Raw genomic sequence first — 15,138 nt, 5'->3', positions numbered from 1 at the left:
CCTCCCATCTAATGAAGCAATACAAGTGCCAAGAAAGTAATAGTAATAACAAAAAGACACTTCATGTTGTTTTTTTCCTTTCATTCGTCATCCATCTGTTTTATGAAGAATTGCACACGAGGTGGAAAGGATTATGTGAGGCAAGAGTTATGGAGCAGGAGGAGATATCAGCACTGAATAGCCAATGAATGAGAAGTTACTGTGTGTGTGTGTGTGTGTGTGTGTGTGTGTGTGTGTGTGTGTGTGTGTGTGTGTGTGTGTGTACACACGTAACTACAATAAGTATGCGCATGATGTTTGCATGTGTTCGCTTGTGCATTGTTGTGCAAGCATGCATGTGGTATGCGACTGCCTTTCCATGGGACTGCTGGCCAATACGCGGCAAAATTGTGACCGTAGATAAGAGCGATGAATGGCCCCGCCGAGTATCTAACGAAGCATTAGTGACAGACTGAGGAACGACACCAGGCGCCTCCTTGGCCGCTGTTGAACTCACAAGTCCATTTTTTATCCGGCAAAGAGGGATGGGACAACATGATGGGATAAATAGAGGTGTGGAAAGAAGCATGTTCATACGGGAAGCCCCGCCTTGAGCCAGCATACCTTTCCATCTATCCAGAAGGAGAGAAAAAAGAAAGCAGCAGCGCAAAGTTTTCTCATTTATTACCTTCGTTATCAAGGCGCGTTCGCTGAATATGCAAAGAAAACGTATCAGAAATGACATTATTGGGTGTTGCATGTGAGCATGGGTTATGGGAGATTGCTTGTGAGGGGGGGCTGAAATGAGCCGTTGCTCACACCAGTCTCCAATCTGGATATGAACAAATAGGTTGAAAAAATGTTTGTAAAGAAAACAGAAGAAGATATTTTTTTAAAGGGGGGTTAAGAGAAAGCCTCGATCACATAGATTACAGATGTGCAAACATACTAGTTTGTGTTGGACGATTCCAACATTTGTGCCTACATTATGGTTGGTCTCTGTACAATATAGTGGTGGCAGTGGATCAGGGGTAGAGTGGCCAGTTGAGCAACCCTGTTCGATCCCGGGCTCCCCCAGAGCCGAAGTATAGTATCGAAGTGTGTGTAGTGTCGAAGTATCCTTGAGCAAGACTCTGAACTCCTACTTGCACCCGATGTGCAGGTTGGTGCCTTGCATTTCTTTACACAATAAAAATCAATTTGTTTTTCTTTGTTTTTCTTTGCCTCAAGTGCAGTTGGTTGTTATTTTTTCCCCATCCAACTAAAACATGTATTCACACCTAGTTGTTATTTGTTCAAGGCCCTAGAAAGAATATGCCAAAGGTAAGTCTAATTTGTTGATTCTACAGAGTGTGCAAATTAACTGTACTGGAGGATAGAGAAAAATAATAGACATTTAAGAGGAAAGGTCACTGTGGATAAAAGGCATAAAGAGCAGAGATCTATGAGCTAGAAACCCAATGTGACACAATTGCCACCTTTATAATGGCAGATTTCAAGCACTTGAAAAACCTCGCCTCACCACCACATAATTCGATCCACGCTGGACCCAGAGGTGACGGTTTTGTCTGACTCTGCCCGACGGTTCTAATAGCCACAAAGATTACCGAGTTATGGTATTCACTGAACGGTGCAGGTCCTGTATGCCTGCCTCCCAGCCCCCTCACATTTGGAACCGGTTTATCACACTTTTCCAGAGCTGGTATGTGGGACTATGTGAGCAGAAATCACTGCAGAGGGTGGTGAAAACCAATTATAGGCTCTTCATTGCCATCAACTGAGTCCATCTACAAATCTTGACAATTTTGCCTTATATAGGATGTCAATGGTATATATATGGTCACATAAAAACCCCAATAAAGAAATTCGCTCAATGCCGACTGCCGGTCAGCAAGTGGATTCATGAAATGTATGTACCGTATTAATACTAGAATTTTGCCGCCCTTCGGGTTGCCTTGCGGCGGCAATGGAAAGAAGGAAAATTCCGGGATTTGACAGCCTCCACTTGATGTTTCAGCTGTGTTTTTAAACCCATTATTCTGCTCTTCACATGTAGTAGCAGATGGCCACACATCGTAGACACACGCACACCCAGGGTAAATAGTATGTGTACTGAGCGTCACCCCTGCGTCATAGTCTCCGACACAGCGGAGAGAAAAAGAAAGGGTTGGATAAAGTGTTTGTCCAGTGAAGACGTGCTGGTCATATAGAAAGCACAGTCGTGTCACACTTTGTGCATTTAGCAGCACTGACTGTCTTACCTGAGTGACAATCACATTCACAACCAAACTGTCCCACACTGCACACATCTGACATTCCGTTTGGGACTTGCTCCCTGTACTCTTTCGTTTGGAGTTTGCGTTTCACTTCATTCAAGAAAATGGCTGCCATGATTGCATTGCAGTCACCTCGGTGTGTGTGTGTGTGTGTGTGTGTGTGTGTGTGTGTGTGTGTGTGTGTGTGTGTGTGTGTGTGTGTGTGTGTGTGTGTGTGTGTGTGTGTGTGTGTGTGGTATGTAACTTCCGGTCCGGTCGGAAGTCTTGTGTGGTGTAACGTAGCTCTGTGTGTGTGGAACGTAGCTCTGTGTGTGTTTAGTGGGTGTAGTGTGTGTAGTGTGTGTGTGGTGTGTGTGTGTGTGTGTGTGTGTGTGTGTGTGTGTGTGTGTGTGTGTGTGTGTGTGTGTGTGTGTGTGTGTGTGTGTGTGTGTGTGTGTGTGTGTGTGTGTGTGTGTGTGGTATGTGTGTGTGTGTGTGTGTGTGTGTGTGTGTGTGTGTGTGTGTGTGTGTGTGTGTGTGTGTGTGTGGTATGTAACTTCCGGTCCGGTCGGAAGTCTTGTGTGGTGTAACGTAGCTCTGTGTGTGTGTGGAACGTAGCTCTGTGTGTGTTTAGTGGGTGTAGTGTGTGTAGTGTGTGTGTGTGTGTGTAGTGTGTGTGTGTGTGTGTGTGTGTGTGGTATGTAACTTCCGGTCCGGTCGGAAGTCTTGTGTGGTGTAACGTAGCTATGTGTGTGTTTAGTGGGTGTACACTGTAGTGTGTGTAGTGTGTGTGTGTGTGTGTGTAGTGTGTGTGTGTGTGTGTGTGTGTGTGTGTGTGTGTGTAGTGTGTGTGGTGTGTGTGTAGTATGTCAGGCCAATAAAAAAATACTGTATACCAAATTTCCCACTCCACACACCCGGCTGCCGGACTATATGTAAAGTATGTATGATTGTATGATTGAATTTGTGTTTAACATTGTAATAAAGATTACTAGGGAAAATAAAGGGAAACTCCGCACACTCAATCTGCGCACAATCGGTTTATTTTTTTGCAAGCTTTCGGTCTACTGACCTTCTTCAGGCATAATCAAAAAGTGACATAGGACAGATATATATGTTCATCATTTGATTGGATGATTGATCACACCTATGTCAAACATTTCAATTTGAATGATAACTCATGGGAGTTGTAGTTCTCAGTTAAACTACAAAACACCCAAAGACACCAAGTGTCCATTTAGACAAGAGAAAAACATCACAAGGAAAAAACATCACAAGGAAAAAACATCAAATATTTACAAACGTAAAGTTCCATCCACCTGCCCTCTGGATCTGTGCATTTAATCGTGAAAATGACGTCCTTTGAAGAGATCAATGCCCTTGAATTGAATGAGGCTGATACCTTTGCCTTCTCACAAGCAGATGCGGAGCGGATACTCTTCACACCCACAACCTCCCTTGAAAACCATCCACTGGCTGTAGAAGAGACAAAAAAGAAACTCTTCCAACTGAAGAAGAAAGAAATACGCGTCCATCTCCATGGCTATACTTTGAGTGAGTACTGGCGCAACAAGCGCATTCCTCAAGGCCTTCGCCTACAAAAAGCACCTACCATCGGCAAAGAATCAAAAGATTTTGTCAAAAAATGGTGTGAAATCCTCAATAAATGCTCCATGGATTTGATGCTGCTTGTGATTGAGGAGTCTACAAGGCAAAAAGAGGACATTTTAAAAGACATTGAAAATCATGAAACACTAATACGAGAGAAAATTGGTGATAATTTAACTGAAATCCATGATTCGATGAAACAAAACTTAAAATCGTATGAAGATGGTCTGATGTTCAAAAAGATCAAGAAATACAAGAGGGATGCCGCAGACTACCAGCAGGGCACTGTCTACGACTTCCTATGTGTTAAAGAAAAAGCCCAGCCCCCCTGCACACCTGAGAGAACCCAGACACCTCAGCAGGCTGACACCACCACAGCTGAAAGTGACTTCCCCAGTGATTCTGACTCTTCCTGGGGCACCCAGCATCAGGCGGTGAGACAACAGCCAAAAAACGACCAGCGAGGGAGAGGCAGAGGCAGAGCAAGAGGAAGAGGAAGACGAGGCGTGGACAGAAGAAATCCAGACGCCAAGACCCGACCCAACACCCGCCAGTCGGTGAAATTCCTGTGATTAACCTCTCAAACAAGGTACTTAGTACTGCTCAAATTTCTGCTTTGTCGAAAGGACTAAGTTTTGTCCCTACAAGCACAGTTGACTCTTTTGAAATTAAAACTGATTTATTTCGTTTTTTTAGAAAGATTAAACTGAAACATATGTTTGGTAATTCTCAAACACAAGGTTCAAATAAACCTGTGTTTAGAAACCGGAGTAAATTCAATCCTGGATGTGAAAATCCCTCCATCCAAACTTTTTGTAGAGTGGTTGAAAAAGATATTTTGGAAACACACAAAACAAATTTCTCTCATTCAAACATGAACCCTGATGAAAAAATGGCTATACAAGAACTTTCCAAGGATAATGACATCATTATCAAACCTGCCGATAAGGGAGGTGCGATTGTTGTACAGAACATAGCTGATTATAAGAAAGAGGCCTACCGCCAGCTCAATGATGAACAATTCTACAGGAAACTTAAGGTTAATCCTACATCAGATTTCCAAAGGAAAATTCTAGATGTCACAGATAGGGCATTAGCTCTGGACTGGATAACAAAAGATGAACATGATTTTCTTAATTGTGAATACCCTGTGATTCCTGTTTTTTACATGCTGCCCAAGATCCATAAAAGTTTGACTGAACCCAAGGGCAGACCCATTGTGGCCTGTAATGACTCCCTTTTGGAACCTTTGTCAAATTTTGTTGATCATTTTATTAAGCCTTATGTTCTTAGCCTTCCTTCATATGTTAAGGACTCCACTGATGTCATTAATAAAATCTCAGAAATCAAAGATCTCCCCAGAGATACTATATTGGTTACCTTAGATGTAGAAAGCCTCTATACAAATATTTCCCATGAAAGAGGACTGGATGCTTTAGGCTTTTATCTCCAGGATCGCACTGAACTCCCCCCCAGTGAATTTATCTGTGAATTAGCCTCTCTAGTCCTTAAACTCAATTTCTTCTCATTTATTGGGGACTTCTATCTACAGCTAAAAGGCACATCCATGGGCTCCACTTTTGCGCCAGATTATGCCAATCTATACATGGGTTTTTTTTAGTACAACTTTGTTTTTAATCCTGAAAGAAATCCTTTCTGTCAGAAAATCCTTAAATGGTACAGATATCTTGATGATGTATTTTGCATTTTCCAGGGCAAAACTGAAGAATTGGTAGACTTTGTGTCATTCCTTAATGGTGTTTATCCTGATTTAAAGTTTACTCTTGAATATGACTTGCAACGAGTGTCATTCCTAGACATGTGGATAGAGCAACAAAATGGAGGCCTCATCACTACCCTTTTTAAGAAAAAAACTGACCGTAACACTTTTCTTCTAGCCAGTAGTGCTCACCCCAAAGCTCTAAAAAATGGCTTACCAAAAAGTCAGTTCTACAGACTAAGACGACTTTGCCATTCTGATGAAGATTACATAGAAAAAGCCCTGGAAATGAAAAAACGCTTCCAAGAAAGGGGCTATTCTAGTAAATGTGTCGATGATGCCTACCATATTGCTCTAGATACATCCAGATCTGTTTTATTGACAAAAAGTGTAAAAAAGGAAAAACAATATTCAGTTTCCTGTATCACTACCTACACTCCCCAGGCCTACATGATTAAGAGCACAGTCATGAAATATTGGGATATTTTGACATCAGATCCAGCTCTCACACAACATTTTAAGGATCCACCTCTGTTTGTATATAAAAGAGGACCAAATATACGGGACAAATTGGTTAGAGCCAACATATTGCCGCAACCAAAACAGACTCTCCTGGCCCCCCTTAAACCAGGCAATTATCCCTGTGGCAACTGTGCCCAGTGTAACAATACTTTGAAAACTAATGTCTTTAGACATCCCAGAACAGGTAAAGCCTTTCCAGTAAAGGGTGTCATCACATGCAACACAAAAAATGTTATATATTTGTTAAAATGCCCATGTGATAAAATCTATATTGGTAAAACTATCCGTCCCTTAAAACAAAGGATCAGTGAACATAAAAGTTCAATCAGACGAAAAGATGAAAACTACCCCGTAGCCTGTCACTTTAATAATCACTCTCATCCTATCTCCTCCCTTAGGTTCCAGGGAATAGAGCAGATTACTCTTCAGAGAGGGGGTGATGTCGACAGAAGGTTATGCCAGAGAGAGCTCTATTGGATCCACACTTTAGAAAGTTTACAACCCTTAGGTCTCAATGTAGACTTCGATATGAGTGTTGTTATATAAACAGATGACAAAAGATTACATTTGCTCTTTGCTTTATGATGGCTATGTGCCTGATGTTTGCATTTGCATTATTGGCTTTTGTTTTTTCAGTTTTTTGTTTTGTTTTGTTTACTTCGTTTGTAAATATTTGATGTTTTTTCCTTGTGATGTTTTTTCCTTGTGATGTTTTTCTCTTGTCTAAATGGACACTTGGTGTCTTTGGGTGTTTTGTAGTTTAACTGAGAACTACAACTCCCATGAGTTATCATTCAAATTGAAATGTTTGACATAGGTGTGATCAATCATCCAATCAAATGATGAACATATATATCTGTCCTATGTCACTTTTTGATTATGCCTGAAGAAGGTCAGTAGACCGAAAGCTTGCAAAAAAATAAACCGATTGTGCGCAGATTGAGTGTGCGGAGTTTCCCTTTATTTTCCCTCATATTCCTTTTGTGGCTCCAGCACCTCCCTAAAGTTTTTTTCAGCAGATGAGCGGTGGTCCCTCTTCTAATAAAGATTACTAAAAAATATTATTAAAGATTAAATATTAAATTATATTATATACCGTATATATATATATATATATATATATACGAATCGCTAAAGCAAACCGTTAAAGAATCGTTAAAATCCTAAAGGATCGCAACACTAGCCTAGACATGGGTAGACATGATTCTGCATGGTGATACAAACATCTGAATCCAATCAGTGGCACATGACGTTGCATGAAGTAGTCTAGCGTGACCGCCGTTAACCGCTGACCTCATGTCACGTGGTCAATCGGAAGCCCGAATGTGAACATGGATGTTTTTCCGGAAATCCCTCTTGCTAAGCATTTCACTATACCTTGTTCATCGCTCATACCTCCCGCTACATTGATTTTCCCCAAACCTGTCGTTGCTTCTGCAGATGGATAGATTCGGCGGGACACTGTTGAGAAAAAAAGTGGATGAAGTGTGTCTCCTCCTCACATGCATGCAGCCTCTCTCTCTATCTCTCTGCTCTCCTCAACCTTCCCCTCCCGAATGCAACACGAGTCGGTTGAAATGAGTAACGGCTGGTCGTTTCTGCTGGATCGACATGCGTTACCAAGCCATCCATCAAACCGACGACAGTGGTTCGATGCTTTTCCTCACGAGGAAGAACTTCACATTCGCAAGTCGCGCGCACACGCACACACACACACACACACACACACACACACACACACACACACACACACACACACACACACACACACACACACACACACACACACACACACACACACACACACACACACACACACACACACACACACACACACACACACACACAAATTTGCCTCTCTTCAGCCATTTATAGTAAAGTAAATTGTGAGCACTATGGATGCTGAAAATGACCCACTTGCAAATAAATGCAGCACATCGGTAAGTTTTACAACAACAGGGAACACATGGGGACGACCTACCATCTGACAGCAGATTACAGATGCCTGTTACAACCTTGTGGGAAAAGCCGAGTTTATGACAAAGGCGAAAATGACAAAGGTGTTGGTCGGAAACAAACAATGACACTTGTGTAAGACAGGACACCATTGTCTTGTTTCCAATTTAGCTAAATGAAAAGTGCCTATAATGACGGGGAGGAGCAAAAGACGCTTTCCACCTGAAAAAAACTATGCAAAGCCCATGACCATTGGCCAAAGGGTGGCGCTATAGCACTCAATTGAAAATGCTAACTTTTAACGTGCATAGCTCATGAACCGTTTGACCGTTGGCAATGAAACATTGATACACATATGTGTCTCCTTTGCCGAACAACTTTCGTGCTCTGGCTTTTTACCTCTATCTTACCTCTATTTTACCTATCACTCGCCATTTTGAATTTGATGAAAAACAGTTAAAATGTATCTCCTCCCAGGATCTTTGATCAAAATACACAAAAACGTCTACATGTGAACTTTGTACCTATATACGGACAAAAAAATCATAGTACATTTTTTGTGTGAAAAATGAGCCATTGCAAATTGCTGTTTTGTGAAAATTCTTCTTCTGCCTATAATACATGTATAGAGCGTCATATGCTTAATTGCTTATGTCACTTTACAGTATAGTAGAGGGTCATGCCAAATAGCACTGAAAACAGTCTTACTCCAATTGGCCAAAGGGGGGCGCTATAGCAATTTTTTGAAAATGAAACCTTTGAACAGGCATAACTCATGCTTTGTTTGGCCAAAATTCATGGCGCTTGTTTCCACATGTTCCTTGACTCATGGGGAACACATCTGTCACTTTGACAAGTAAGCTCCACCCTCAGATTCTCCACCATTTTGAGCAGTTTGAAAAATGATTAGATCTGATTTTCTGCCTGGATTGTTGACAAATTTGCGTGAAACGTCCTACACAAATCTATGGACCATTTTCTGAAATCCCGGGTTGAAGAGAAGTTTGTATGTGAAAACATGAACATCGAACACACTGTAGAAATGGATAATGACATGCCCAAAATGAGGACACACATACTTGTTACCAAAACACTGAATGATGTTACTGTTTACAATGAAACAACTGACTGTGTCCATATAGCTCAGTCGGTAGAGCTCTCACTTTTAGACCACAAGGTTGTGTGTTCAAATCCGGGTACCGACAACTCAGCCCATGATTCTTATTTGTGGATATTGTTCTCATTGCGTATCGTCTTCTTTCTTGGTCCCGCTTTATCGCTGCTTGCAGCTATATTGTTTTGTTTTGTTTCGTTTGTTTTTAAAATGTATTGCATGTGTTGAAAAGTTAGTTTTGTTTGGTTCACAGCTACTGTAGGGCCTTCCTAGTCTTGGTCATTTAAATCGTCTTGTCATTGCTTACCGTGTTCCTGTGTTCCTGTTACCTCAGCTACAGAAAAGCCTTGTTAAATTAGTAGTTGCTTTTTGAAGTTCCATCATTATTCTGCCCCTTATTCATAAATGTGCACAAAGATGACTGTCAGTCTACAAGCACACCAACCCAAGCCTATTCAGTACTGCTTTCTCAATGTCACGACACAACATCGGCCATTAAGTCCTGATATCCACACCTTGGGGACTCTGACCAGGGTTTATAGAAAAAGCACTGGCTTAAAACTATTAGAAAATGTTGTGTTCCTATAGGCAGCAACAGAACAGCCGATAGCCGAGAGGAGAAAGAGGGTCGGGTAACATCATCCACCCGTGACCCACCACCCACCTATCCAGTCACAAACAAACAGCTTACTTCACCAGGAGCCAAAAATGTCCTCAGTGCACATATCTTCCCATCTAGGCATTCAGTCATAAGCCTGCAGATGGTGCAGTAGCAGGGCCCCAGTGACTCCCCAGCCAAGCACAAAATGTCTGAACCTGCAGTTCCTTCTCAAACTGAGCAGAATCAATATTGCGACAACACATCAGTAGGTTAAAACAAGTTTAGTCCCAACTTCCTGTGACAGAAACGAGCAAATAAAAACCTACTATAGGCACAAACTTTGGAAGGATGTTTCTCAGACTCGCTTGAATAATTAAACAATCAATCTAGCACGTTATTGATTTGGCTTCAAGCTAAATGATGCGTGTGCTGAAATAATTGGTACACGTTTTATTCTGCCATCCTTTGGTTTTGGCATACCTTATCTTAGCAGTGATAACATTCATTAGACTTTAATGATAATGACTTTGTCGGAGAGTAGAGGAAAGGCATACAGCAAATGGCCCAGCCATCTGGGAACCAGTTAGGGCGCTGGGAAGCGCCGCTTGGTGGGTGGCCACTTTTGAAGGTTATGATTTGGTCCATTCAGTCCATTCAGTTATCTAAACGATATCTCTGCAGGCCACACAGCTATGATTCCTGGACTGCCATTTCTGTTTCAAGGCTCCTGATTCAATTCAAATATAGTCCCATCACCAAGCAAGGCAATCAGCTTAGAGTAGGGGAGCAATGGATTTTGTGCAGCAACAAAGAGACCGCTACAAACCTAAAATTTCAGGCATGGTTTGTGGCTCTATATGTTTGACCCATAGGGTTTGCATGTATTTGCAGGAGCAGAACAGTGATTCTGACTTCGGCTTGAATGGTCCCAGAGAATAGGCAGGTAAATCAATTAAATCCTGTGTTCTCTTTCACTATCAGATGCTGAGGGAAAAACAAGTTCCCCCATCTCTCTGGTCTGCAAGATACAGTATTTAAAAGTTGAGCAGCTTGTTCAAAATTAGTTTTTAAACTTGTCTTCACTCATTGTGAGTTCTTTGTATAAGAAAGCCTTGGAGAGCTATATGTGTGTGCTTTGTCAGTCCCTAAATGAACCGAACAATATTGTTTGACCGTAATTGGCAGAGAGTGTCGAGAAGCTGTCAAGCAGTAAATATTAAGGTTATAATGAATGGGTACAAGTTGCTGTTGCTGCAGTAACAATGTATGGCCTTGGAGATGGAGACAGTGTATAAGTTGCATATAGACCGCAACACAGCCCCTCCACCTCCTGCGCTAGGCTGTCAAGGAGATGTGAGATTAATGGCATCTTTATACTTTCCAACAAAAGGTCACTGAAACTAATGGCAGCTGCCAAAGAAAATCAAGGTTGCAAGGTTCTAAGGTGGGATGAGATTTGTGCGTGCGTGCGTGCGTGCGTGCGTGCGTGCGTGCGTGCGTATTACTGTATGCAATGTATTTATTTGGCAATTAATTGACATATTTAATGGTAAATATCAGGCAGGTGCAATGTTATACAAAGCAATGCCATAAACGTTACTTTTTTAGTGTTTTCTCAGGAGAAAATAGGACACAATGGTTGAGCTGTTTTTGCATATCAGAATTAATATCACCGGAAGTGACAGAAAATGCTGACAGTGACAGAGAACGCCTGAATAAAACAGTGTAATTTGTCAAAGTCACTTGTTAGTGGGCATGACCAAAGCTTCAAATAAGCTTCAAAAATATGAGCCTCACACGGCTACAAGACTCACAGCCACCAACTTTGAAAATCGATTCTGAATAACTTCGTTATTTGAGTTTTGTTTGATAGAAGCTTCCTTAAAGGACCACTTCACCACTTTTCAACTTATCTCCATATACTAGGTCCTCACTAATAATCATGATAAAATGGCACGATTTTTTTCTACTCAGTCTGTGTCCCATAGGAGGGCTGTGGGCAGTTTAGAAACAGTCTTCCAGTTACATCATTAGGCAGATGTTTTCAAAAATGTTTAGATTTTCATTATCGATGGCTTCCATTTTCGCATTGCAACTTTTCAGGACTAGAAAGCCTGCAGTTTCTATTAGCTTGGATTCCCCATTGATGATGCCTTTCCTGTACTTAATACCATTATCCATATACACCTCTGCCTTTCCTGTACTTAATACCATTATCCATATACACCTCTGCCTTTCCTGTACGCACCATTTCTACTTTTTATATCCAATTTGAAAATGACTCGTTTTTTTGTCTCCCAACGTGTCACAACGTCAGGGGTTGCGCACGTTTGATCTGCTATTTTTGGCGAATGGTCCCACCAGAATAGGGATGCTGCCGCGCTAGCTATATAAATAATAAATAACCACATAGATGTGGAACTTGTTCCACGTTGCCCTTCACAGCCCGGCTGAACTCGAGGTGTCCCAGGGGACAGTTGGAGACATCCGTGGCTGGCTGGCTGGTCATCCCTGGGGGAGTGATGGCTGAGGGGCTTGCACTATTGACACCGGCACCTCTTAGATTTGTGACGACCATAGATCCTGAGGCTGATGAACCCTGAGGTGTCAGGAGGAGGCCATTTCCTGGGGATTTATACACTTGCCGTGTAAGGAATGAGGGCTGGCTGGGAGTCTGTGAAGAAGACAGTGTTGCCATAGATGTCACTCCTGTTTGTTCTCGCCGTTTCTGTGGGGCTAATGAATCACAAGCCATTCCTTGAACTAAAACCCTGTCGCCTAAGAAGCCACACTTGTATGAACCTGGGGATGTGCAGAGAATGTTATAATTATATAATTATAAAGGGCACTTTATTTTGGGGGCGGAATTAATTTTTTAGCAAAAAATAGGCGATCTACAAGAGCAACATCGCCATAAACAGAAAAGCCTTGTTACATTATCAGTTCCTTTTTTAGGCTCCTTCATTATCCTGCCCCTTATTCGTATAAATGTGCACAAAGATGACTGTCAGTCTACAACCTCATCAAGCCTATACTGGAGATGCAGTGTATGGTATTGATTTCTACACAGAGAGCAATCCTTTCAACATGAGTTTGGAAAAGGCAATTCAAATTGAAGTGCTGAAATGCTGAATTCATGGTCTGGAGATGGTACTTTTTAATCAGACGGGTAAAAGGGCAGGGGGTCAGCTCAACCCCCTTTGATAACTATGTGTATAAGATCCTGTATATACCTAACCACATGTACGTATGTGCAAACACACGCACGAATTGCGCACACATTGCGCACGCACACACACACACACACACGTTATACTAGAAAAGTGTGCTCCTTTGTGCGCTCGCTGCTTTGAGGTGGTTGAAGTGGAATATAGCACCGCTGCCATAGAACCTGTTAAGCTCCTGTGTGATTAGAGGTTCTGCATTAGTTATTCAACTTAAATTAGGTACCTCAATAGCATCTTTAAGATAGGTGTGTATAGCACCTAATAATAATAACAACAACAACGACACTTATGACACATAGACGAGGAGCCCTGATTTAGAATTTCACACACTGCTTTCTATAGGTCAGAATATCCAACATCTGACATGTCCCAGGCAGCCGATTAAAGCCTATTAAATCCTTGAGGGGATTCCAGGTGGTCCCCAGCCAAATGACGGAGAGTTGGTACCAAATGGACCCTTATAGATCGCCTAAATAGCCTAGCTATGTTAAAGAAGTTATAGCTGTTTTGTACAGATAGTTCCAATGGACATGCAGCCAAAATGCAATTACGAGGGAGTCATCATGCACTACAAAATGTGCCTGTGCGAAGCACCGGCCCGGGACACAAGGATGGAGCAGAGTTTAAAGAGCGAAGAAAGTGCAAATGCGTTTCAACAAACGTAGCAGGAGCCCACAGGGAGGGGAGTCCACAGGGAGGGGAGTCCCAAGAACAGAGCTTAGAATACAGTAAAACGTAGCAGGAGCCCACAGGGAGGGGAGTCCACAGGGAGTCCACAGGGAGGGGAGGAGCCCACAGGGAGGGGAGGAGCCCACAGGGAGGGGAGGAGCCCACAGGGAGGGGAGTCCACAGGGAGGGGAGGAGTCCACAGGGAGGGGAGGAGCCCACAGGGAGGGGAGGAGCCCACAGGGAGGGGAGGAGCCCACAGGGAGGGGAGTCCACAGGGAGGGGAGGAGCCCACAGGGAGGAGAGTCCCAAGAACAGACAACAAATGTAGCAGGAGCCCACAGGGAGGGGAGTCCCAAGAACAGAGCTTAGAATACAATCAGACAGGCTTTGGAAACATTCTTGGGCTGCAGGTGCACTTATTGGTCAATATAGTGTGACTATTAAATTTACCACTTCAGCCCCGATTTTATAATTAACCGATTTAGAGAAGTTGTGAGGTTGTAAAGTCATGAGTTTTTGCATTGTTTTATCTTGTAATAATTTGCTTATAATGCGCAAATGAGGTATACGCCAGGGTTAATGTCTCAGTATCAGGACTGAGGACTTTCAGGACTGGACTCCTGCGTGCAGTCCATATTCGTATATCCATACTGCCAGCATGACTCTGTCCTAGAGAATGTATTGCAGACTAACCACCTCTATGCCAACACTTACTGAGATTCTCGTTTGTGATTTATATATACAGTTATACACCGGTATATATATATATATGTGTGTGTGTGTGTGTGCGTTCTAAACGTTGGTTGATGGAGGGCCTTTAAAAATCAATGTGAGAGGGCTGAATTTCCCACGAGTGGACCGTGGGAGTCCTGCTCATCAAGTAACTAACAACCGCAGGGCCCAAATGAATACGATAGGATCACTTTGAGAAAATGAGACATGCTCCCACTGTGCGTGCTGCAAAGAGAGAAGCAGAAATGATTTCACGGAGGGGAAGTGCAAAAGGCAGGCTAAAGGTTCCTGTAGCCTGCAGGGATTCAAAACATTCAAGCAAAGGTCAAATGAAGGTCAAGAAAGTGAATTTCACTTTTCATCAACAGTCTGGTTTAGCGAATACAGTACCAGTCTGTATACAGTAGAGTATGTCAATACAATATACAGTAAACAACACAACTGTGGTGGTTGTATTTGGTGTCCTCTCCATTATAGTGTGGTATATTATGGAACCACGATTCATTAATAATAGCATAAATAACTGTTTTAAACTAAAGTATTGTGTACAAAGAGGCTATACGCACACCAAAGTCCTTGTGGCGGTGCCGACACACGGGAGAAAACTGTAGAGGAGATCTTGAATAAACAAGAAGGTGGCCGCACACACCAATAGCCAGAGTACCAATATTTATTAGGACAGCAGGTAAGACAGGAATATCCAACGTTTCGGCGGTTAAGCCTTCATCAGGGAATACCGGGCACATAATGGTTCA

The 15,138-nt window shown here is 42.4% G+C and overlaps 1 protein-coding gene across 1 annotated transcript in view; it reads right to left on the bottom strand.

The window, feature by feature from the left end:
• Positions 1 to 257: 257 nt before the first annotated feature.
• The window catches only part of LOC310870869 (ATP-dependent zinc metalloprotease YME1L1-like), a 157,508-nt gene continuing 142,627 nt past the window's right edge, over positions 258 to 15,138 (bottom strand). The window contains exon 19 of the transcript XR_014570274.1: positions 258 to 273. The gene's annotated coding sequence lies outside the window, so the exon portion shown is untranslated. The remainder of the gene's footprint in view (positions 274 to 15,138) is intronic.

The sequence above is a fragment of the Protomyctophum parallelum genome (assembly GCF_964188405.1).
Source record: "Protomyctophum parallelum genome assembly, chromosome: 14".
Lineage (NCBI taxonomy): Eukaryota > Metazoa > Chordata > Actinopteri > Myctophiformes > Myctophidae > Protomyctophum > Protomyctophum parallelum.
This window is presented reverse-complemented; position numbering and strand designations above follow the sequence as displayed.